Source organism: Pteropus vampyrus, unplaced genomic scaffold, assembly GCF_000151845.1.
Source record: "Pteropus vampyrus isolate Shadow unplaced genomic scaffold, Pvam_2.0 Scaffold316, whole genome shotgun sequence".
Classification (NCBI taxonomy): domain Eukaryota; kingdom Metazoa; phylum Chordata; class Mammalia; order Chiroptera; family Pteropodidae; genus Pteropus; species Pteropus vampyrus.
The window spans coordinates 317,900-326,803 of NW_011889097.1; positions in this window are offsets into that span (position 1 = coordinate 317,900).

Sequence of the window (8,904 nt, forward strand, 5' to 3'; positions counted from 1 at the left end):
TGGGCCCCTGGGCATGATGCTGCTTTTACAGCCCTTTTAAAACACGTGGACGTTAACCCGGACGGAAGCTCACCCCAGCTCAGCCCTGGGAAGACGTGCTCAGTGCCTCCCCCTTCAGCGAACTCATTCCTGTGCCCCTTCCGAAGGCATCCCAGTGAAGGCGGCACCTGCTGCCCTCCCTACGGACACTTACTGTCGACCAGGGGCCCCCGGGCGCAGGGAAGGACGAGGTGAGTGGATCTCGTGAGGCGTGAAGGCTTCGCTCAGTGACGCGGGCGAGAAATGGAGCTTTGACGGGGCTGGAAAGGCTTCCGGGACTCGGCCCTGGTGCCCGGAGGTCAGCGCTGGAGCTTCCTCCTTCTGGGTGAAGAATAACAGGAACCACCTCTCGCCACTGCCCCCCCCTTCCTTTTACGACTTACTTCTTCAGCTCCCCAGTCCTCAGTCTCCCCCCCCCCCCCCCCCCCCCCCCCCCCCCGCAAACCTCCTGCCCTCCCAGCATGATCAGCTGGCAACTCGGTGGGACGGCTTCGCTGATGGGACAGATGGTTAGTTTTGACAGTGAGGAGAGGTGGCCTGGTCCTGACATGAGGGTCTGTGTGGTGGTGCAGGGTCATCAAAGAGGACCCCAGAGGTCCCCAGGTCACAAGTGGAGGCAGCATTAGGCAGCAGGCCGCGAGCTGGCCTTGGCCTGGCCCCGATGGGGCAGGCAGAAGGCCGTGCGGGCGGTCCCACCTCCTCTGACCTTGCGGCCCCTTCCTCCTCCCCACACTCAGTCGTGAGGAAGCCCCCCCAGGGAGCCTGGATCAGGGGCGAGGTTATCAAGGGTTACGCCCAAGCCCTTCCTTATGACTCTCCAGGTGTGTGGGCAGCAGGCTTCTATTCCAGCCCTTAACACCTTGATTTTAACTCACTGCTCCATCTCTCCCTCTGGATTGTGAACTCCCAGAGGGTGGGACTGGGGCTCATTGGCCTGGACACCCAGGAGCCAGCACGAGCCTGGCACGGAATAAGACTCAGGATTCACACAGATGAGCATGGCTGCAGAGGGGCGGGCAGTGGAGGCCTGAGATGTCTGGAGGGGGCTGGGGTTGGGCTGAGCCAGAGGCTGGGTGAGGCCGGGCTAGAGGTCGAGACTCGAATTCAGTCATTGGTGAGGCCCGAGGTTGTTCATGCAGCACTGCTGGTATAGCAAGAATTTCAAACAGCCTAAATGTTCATCAACAGGTGACAGATTAAATAAATGGCATGACAAGTGTAAACAGGTGATAGAGGCAGAATAAACAGATGACAAGATAAATACATCATTCAACGAATGCTATCAAACAATGGGGAAGCTCTCTCCATACTGATACAGAAGGAGCTTAAAGATAAGGTGAGCGAAAAACAGCCAGGTGTGCAGAACGGCGTGTGAAGCAGGCTGAGGCGGGTGCGTGTGCGCACACCCACACGCACGGTCCTCCGGAAGGATCCTAAAGAAATTGGCCACAACTGCTGCCTCTGGTGAGGGGCTGGGCGGTGGGGCGGAGGAGTGAGGGTTGGGGGGTGCAGGGAGACACCTTCCGCTGCGTATTAGAATATTTAACTCATTGGAAAATAAGTTAAAGTTTACAAAAATCATCTAGCGTCATCGTCTAGACTTTCGATATATTCTGAGCACCCACTCTGTAAACTCAGAGCACAGCTCCATGTGCCGTTGACCAGGAACCCATATGGGACTTTTCGTCTGGTAATTTCCCACACTGGTTTTGCCTCTCTTCCTCCAGCCTGCGTTACTGGGTGGCAGGCACCGTACCAGGCTCCATGGGGGGCGGGGATGGATGAGACACCGCCCGACCGGATGGGGAGGATTAATACGTGTAAGCAGCTCACTGCGGATGCTGGAGGGGACAGAAATGGAACGGAGATTGCTGGGGGGGGGGGCGGGCGAGGAATAGGCAGTTAATGTGTAAGGCGCACAGAGGTTCTGTGCTGCAGGATGAAGCAGTTCTGCAGATGGATGGTGGGGATGGCTGCACGATAACGCAAAGAACGGAGCCACAGAGCTGGGCACTTAAACATGGTCCAGATGGTAAATTTTATGTGATTTGTATGTGACTACAACTTAAAGAAAAAATTTAAATGCTAGCAGAAGGAAGTAATGAAGTGTTTCCTCCCCCTCAGCACGTGTCCAGCACTATGGGATATGTGGTGCTTCCAACAACACATACGTTTACAGAAGATACAGTTTGAAGCTCCGGGAGGTCGAGTGACCTGTCTGAGGCCACATAACGAGCATGTGGCAGAGCTGGGATTCAAATCCACGTCTCTTGGGCTTCCCCCCACCCCCACAGGCAACTCTGAGGCAGACCTATGGCAGTTGGGACTGTGGCTGGACGGCCACAGCTGTCATCCAGGAATTCCCTTTCAACGTAATTTTGAGAATTCCCTTGATCTCTCTACTGCTCTTTCATTCACTCGACAAATAGTTGTTGTGTGCTTCCCATATGCCTGGCATTGTTTTAGGCACTGGGATACAGCAATGAACAAAACGAACCAAAAGGTTTCTGCCCGCTTAGAACTTACCTTCAGTTGGGAGAAGCGGACCACACATGAGAGACAGATGTGGGTTGTTCGTTCCAGGCATGCAAAGCTGGCTCAATATGCAAAACCCAATCAATGTAACCTATCATATTAACTGGCTGAAAAAGAACAATCACATAATCACACCGATCACTGCAGAAAAAGCGCTTGACAAAATTCAGCACCTAAATGATGGCTCCCAAAGATACGTCCACATCCTAATACCCAGAACCTGTCGGTATTAACTTATTTGAAAAAAAAAAAAAAAAAGATCTTTGCAGATCTAATTAAAAATCTTGAGATGAGGAGATTATCCTGGATTATCTGCCTGGGCTCTAAATGCAATCACAAGTGTTCTTGTGAAAGACAGGAGCTTGCACACACACACACACACACACACACGCACACACGCACACACACACACACACGAGAAGGTGATGCCAAGACACAGCAGAGAAAGATTTGGCAGATCAACTACCAGCAGCGGGAACAGACAAGGAAGAGATTCTCCCCCAGAGCCCAGGGAGGGATCGTGGCCCTGCTGACACCTTGATTTAGGACGTCTAGCCTCTAGAACTGTGACAGAATACATTTCTGTTGTTTTAAGCACCCTGGTTTGTGGTAATTTGTTACAGTAGCCACAGGTAACTAATACAACTGCATGTTGCACCATGGTTTTGCAAGATGTTACCATTGGGGAGATCTTTATTTATGTATTTATGTATGTATGTATGTATGTATTTATTTATTGTGAAACCATCACAACAGTCAAGATAATGAATGATGTTTAATTTTATGTGTCAACCTAACTGGGCCACAGAGTGCCCAGATCTTTGGTTAAACATTATTCTAGGTGTTTCTGGATGAGATTGACATTGGAATCAGTAGCCTGAATAAAGCAGCTGGCCCCCCTCGGTGTGGGTGGGCCTCACCCAGTCGGATGGAGCCCTGAACAGAACAGAAAGGCAGGGGGATCTGCTGGGACGCTGGGCTTCTGCTCTCAAACTGGAACTTCCAGCAGCTTCCCGCCTGGACCTCCAGCTCGCCAACCGTAGTCGTCGTGGGACTTCTTCGCAATCATGTACATACATGCCCAGCATCCCAAGGAAATCCCAACCTGCCCTCCTGAGCCTGGCCTCTGATTTTAGGAAGCCCCCATTTCTAACCGGAGAAGCACCCGTGGGTGGAGGTGAGCTGGATCCCACTGGAGTCTCTGGGCCAAGCGGGCAGGGAGAGGTGTGACGGGGCAGTCCTGTCCGTGTGACGGTGCCCTCTGCTCTCCCCAAAGTAAGAATCCTGCCGGGAAGGTGCCCGAGGAGGCTGGGAAGCGACGGGGTGGAGTGTGCGGGCGGAAGGATAATAACGAGGGACCAGTCACGCTCCCTGACCCCTCCGTTTAGAGCAGTCCTTCCAATAAATAGATTGACGCCGGGGCTGGGCCTTGCGACTTGGTTTTACTCCCAGCTCTGCCTGAGCGAGCCCGGCTCAGGGGGCACAGCGCCCCCTAGTGGGCCCCGCGCGACGATCCCAGGACCAAGGCAGGACCAGAAAAGGGGAGAGGCGGAGATTGAACAGGTGGTTAGTAGCCCTCCAAATGGGCCCTATGTCTTTTGTCTTTTAAAAAATGTTTAAATTTTTCTTATGAAAAAACTTAACCATAGACACAAGCCGACCGGCTGGCTTCAACGATCATCACCCAGCTTCGACAACTCACAACTAACACCCAGGCATGTTTCACCCATGTCTCCACCCACTCACCCTTCCCTGTATTATTTTAAAGAAAATCCCTCACTTCATTTTATTTCATTTATAAATATTTCGGTGTGTATCTCTAAAAGATAAAGGACTCTTTTTATACAAATATTTGTTAAAATAAAATATATTTTACAAAACTATTTTAAAACACTCAAATAAAAATATAAAAATATTTTAAAATTATACCAAATATAGAAGATACAGAAATATATGAAAATACTTTAAGTTTTAAAAGATTTTATAAAATTTATTTCAATACGCATAATACATAAATAGAAAATATGTAACTTTTTATTTAAAAATATATACCCATAGTACCACCATCACACCTAAAAAATTAACACCTTAGTTTTATCAAACATCGGGTGTTTAAATATCCAATTGTCTTATAAATGTTATTTTAAAAATACCTGACTTGTTTGAATCCGGATTTAAATAAAGTTTCCATGTTGAGATTGAGATTGCATGATATATCTGATAAGTCTCTTTTACCCTGTTTGTTTCTCGGCATTTGTACGTGCTCGTGTGTGTGCATGAATGCGTGTGCACATATGTGTGTGCACGATAGTGTGTGCACACGAGTGCATGAGTGTGTGCACGTGTGTGCACATATGTGTGTTCATGAGGATGTGCACGTATGTGTGCACAAGTGTGTGTGCACGAGCATGTGCGCACGAGTGCGTGTGCATGAGTGTGTGCGCGCGAGAGCGCGTGAGTGTGCGCGCACAAGAGTGTGCACATATGTGTGTTCATGAGTGTGTGCATGTGAGTGTGCGCACAAGTGTATGCACGAGTGTGTGCACGTGTGTGTGTGTGCACGTGTGTGCGTGAGTGTGTGTGCACGTGTATGTGAAGAACCCAGTCATTTGCCCTTCGGGCTCCCGAAGCCTGGACCTCGCCTGGACCATCGCCACTGAGACGCTGCACTGCGCTCTTTCATCAGGACGCACACGCTCTCTGGTTCTCTCTCTTGGTGATGGTCAATGATAGAGCCACTAATTCACTGCTGACGCCCGCACGGCTTCCTCTTTCTGGTTGGCGGTGGAGACGAGGGAGAAGGATGAGACAGGTTCCTCAGTGATCCTCTCTCCCCAAACTCCTGGTGCTTTCTCAGACCCCTCCCCCCACCCCGCCACCATGGGGTTCAGCCTGGGTGTTTCCTGACCCTGGCACTCCAGATAGGTGGTGAGAAATACCTTTGGTGTGAAAGGACAGGTGAACGGGTGTGAAGATGGCTTCCACAGCTCTGCAGGTTGACCCTACAGGTAACCTGGGCTTTCAGCAGGAGTCCGGACCCGGGGAGGGACAGGCAGAGAGGGGAAATGCCTTACACCAGGTGTCCCCCAACTCACGTGACCGCTTGTGTGATGACTGGAGCCAGGATGGGCACCCGTTCCGATGGCAGCCCCTTCGTAGGGACTTCCAGGGCACAAGGGAACAACGACGTGTTGATTAAGAGCGTGGGTTTTCAGTCTGGCGGACCAGGGTTCCGACATCCACTTTACCACTTAACTGTCTGTGTGGCCGTGAGCGAGTTACTTATGTCCCCGTGGTGGGCGATAGTGACCCCCAGAGATATGGGTCCCGATCAGTGGAAGCGGTAAATGTTACTTTATTTGGAAAAAGGTCTTTGCGGACGTGATTAAGTTAAGGATCTTGCCGTGGAGACACTGTCTTGGATTATCTGAGTGGCTCTAAATGTAATTGCAGATGTCCTTATAAGGGACCTGCATGCAGAGGAGAAAGCCGCTGCCACCAGGAGCCAGAAGAGGTAAGGAACGACTGTCCCCTAGAGCCTGTGGCGGGAGTGTGGCCCTGCCAACGCCTTGATTTCAGACCTCTGGTCCCCAGAACTAGGAGAGAATACATTTCTGTTGTTCTAAGCCACCAAGTTTGGGGGCTTGTGTTACAACAGCCACAGGAAGCACACTGACCCACCTCTCTAAGCCTCCTTCCCTCATCTGCAAACAGTATAACGGGCCCCTGTGGGCGGGGGAGAGACGCTCCCTCAGGAGGCTGAAGGGGGCAGCTCAAAGGGGCCTGACCCACCCGACTTTCTCCCGCCACCCTTACAGTTGCTTGGGCCCTGCAGCCTTTACTACGATGTGACTCAATTGGCCATGGTTGAGTAGTCGGTGGCAGTGGGCTGGGGCTCTTCTGATGGACTCAGTGTCTCCGCAGGTGGCTGGGTCATCGCTTTCCACCACGTGGGCTAGAAGCTGGGAAGAAACTGGGAAGAGATAGGCTCAGCCCTGCTGAGGGCCACCTCCTGGCTGACTGTCCACCTGAGCCTGCAGATTCCAACCGCCACCTCAATGCTGCAGGTTCCTGGTCCAGGGCCTATGTTTGTTCACGTTTGCAGTGATGACATTGCAACTGTGGTTTCTTTTTAAGGGCCCTTATTTTATACCAACTGAGATGAAACAATGGGATATCTAAGATTTGCTTTTCAAAGTAAACAGGTGGTGGGCATAGGTGGAGGGAGAGGAGAAACTGGATTAGCCTTTTCATTAGCCTGTTCCGTTTGCTTTTGTATATATTCGAAAGTTTCCATTGAAAGCAAATTTCCCCCAGGGGATGCCAGAGCAGAGGCCAGAGGCGCCCACACCTGCAGACCTCGCCGAGTCCCTCCGGCGGGCTGGCGCGGGCTCTGGCGCCACCTGGCGGCAATCGCGGAGCCGACACCCTTTGAAGCTCCCGGGACCCTGGGGAGGACCCGCCAGGCAAAGTGGGTGCTCCACACCCGAGTCGGTCACTCACGCCAAGCTCATAGGGTGCTTCCCTGACCCCCTTCAGCACCCCATTCCTTGCTTTATTCTCCCATTTTGATTGAGTACATTTTCCAGCAGCTTCCCGAGAAAGGGTGTGTGAGGAGTGAATCTGAGACATTTCATGTCGGACAATGACTTTATTTTATTCTAACATAGTCCATACAATAAGCACTACGGCTGAGAAGGGGGACGACTGATGCTGTTTGGCTGCATCAAGATGTATCCAGGAAGGCTTCGTGGAGGAGGTGAAACTTGAGCTGGTTTGCAAGGGATGGGTGGGCAGAGAGGAGGGCTAGACGGTCCACATAAGGGAAACACTGAGCTTGTCACGAACCCACTGGGTACGTGTGTGCACGCACGCTGTGCCCTGGGTCAAGAAAGAGGCTGGGCCGGCTGGAGTATCAAGATAAGGTTTTTCGTAGGTGAAGTGGGACCCTATCACGGAGGCCCGTCCTGACCCAGCGGTAGCAGAGCCCTGCACCTTATCCGAGACCTCCCACGGAGAAAACAATACGCCCTTGTTTGACCTGAGCCCAACACACGGAAGAGGCCCTGGGCAGCGGGGGCCGCCAGGTGGAGACTGATAAGTAGGTAAACGTTCCTCTCGGGAACCCTGGGGCAGTGGGTCCTGCTGGTGCAAGGCGCCCATGAGGATTCCCCACTGTCCACCCTGCTCGCCCCATGGAGTCGGAATCTCAGCACCGGGAGGGAGCTTAGAGCCACCCAGCCACGAGCAGGGGCTGGGCAGGGGATGAGACTTGCCCAAGGTCATGCAGCTCATTGGTGACAGTGGGGTTTAGAACCCAGGTCTCAGGACCCCTCCCCTGCCCTCCGAGGGCTCTGTCCCCCCTGTGCCCACATCAGGACAGGCAGTCCTTCATCTGAAGGTCACCTGCATTCAGCTGCTCAGCCCTAGGGGCCTCCCGGGTGTCCCACCAGGGAAGGAGGGGACAGTGGGCCAGAGCAGACTTCAGGACCTGCATTTTAAGCTCGTGTGAGGGTGTAAGCGCTGAGAGCGATCACGTGTCCACTCTGCGTGTTCACCGCTGTACGCCCAGGTCAGGCCTCAGGACGCCCCTGCCAGAGGCCGGAGAGGCCCTTGGCAGCCGGCCAGCTCCCAGCGGGAACCAGAGCCAAACGAAGCATGTGTTCAGTTCAGCATGACTCAGGCGTGCACCGTTTGCATCAAGGTGGCCGGTAGCGAGGCATAGCAGTGCTGGGGTTGGGGTCAGTTCCTGGAAGGCAGGGGCCACATTTCCTCAGTGGCCGGCATGGCGCCTTACACAGACACACACACACACAGAGCTCAGCAAATGCACTTGAGTAGAGTCGCTGCTTGTTGTGGGTTGAATCGGACATCCCCAAAGACGCCGAAGTCCTAACCCCCAGTACCTGTGCATGGGGCCTTATTTGGAAATGAGGTCTTTGCAGATAATTAAGTTAGGATGAGGTCATTGGGGTGGGCCTAATCCAGGATGACAGGTGTCCTTGTGAGAAGGGGTAAGTCGGGCACAGAGACAGACACACGCAGAGGGAGAATGCCACGTCACGATGGGAGTCCGGCTGCCACAAGCCAAGGGACCACCGGAAGCTGAGCGACAGGCCCGGAACACACCCTCCGCAGTGCCTCGAGAGAGAGCACAGCCCTCACGGTGCTCGATCTCGGACTTCCTGCCTCCAGAACCTCGAGACAGTAAATCGCTGTTGTTTAAGCCACTCGGGTTTGTGGCCCTCATGCGTTGCCCAGAGCGCCCTGCTTTCTGCCCCCGCCTGCCAGGCTGGTCAGTCTGTCTGTCTGCCAGTCTGCCATGGCTGT